A 777-nucleotide genomic window follows, 5' to 3' on the forward strand; every position below is an offset into this window, starting at 1 on the left:
GTGTGTGTGTGTGTATATATATATATATATATATAAAATTCCCTTTATATAAATATATATATTTATTTATTTATAAATCCCCCCTTTTCCTACCTATAATAGTTTTTAATTTATTAGTTTAAAATGAAGCAGAATTTCACATCTTATTTTGGAGTGATGAGAAAACAATTAGAGCAGCGAGGGATGATAGATGCTTCCTTATTTTGTACTGTGGTCATTTGATAAGGGCACTTCAGGGTTTACTCAATTAAGAGGTAGTCAGGTGATTCCAGACCTGCTGCTAAATGACTATGAGATGATATTTGGAAATACATGTTTCTCTGTTTATCTCTGTAACCACAGGTATGTGCCTGAGGTTCCCAACAAATGGCTAATTATCTCTGAATTTTCAGTGGTCTGGCGGCTGGCACTGACTGCTCAGAAGAAGCATGTTTAACTTTAGGACCCATCTGGACTCTTGGCCACTAGTGATGGGTGATACTAGTTATAGAAATCAGTCTCTCTGAGTCTGTGAAAACCTCCTGATTTTGTTTCAAATGTACTTTCTTTCCCATGACATTTTGAGATCAGGGCAAACTAGCCAACCTTATTTTTCTTTATACTTGCCCAAACTATAAGCTGGATAATATTTCTCAACATACATTTGTCTACAAATGTCATTGTAATATTAAAATCTATGGTTATTAACGTTGTACTAGCCCCTTAATCAATCTAAGGGGTTCAAAAAAATGAAGGGAATTTTCTCTGCTTGAGGTTTATTTTACTATTTTTAACTAG

This window comes from Lynx canadensis, chromosome C2, assembly GCF_007474595.2.
Source record: "Lynx canadensis isolate LIC74 chromosome C2, mLynCan4.pri.v2, whole genome shotgun sequence".
In the NCBI taxonomy this organism is placed as follows: Eukaryota; Metazoa; Chordata; class Mammalia; order Carnivora; family Felidae; genus Lynx; species Lynx canadensis.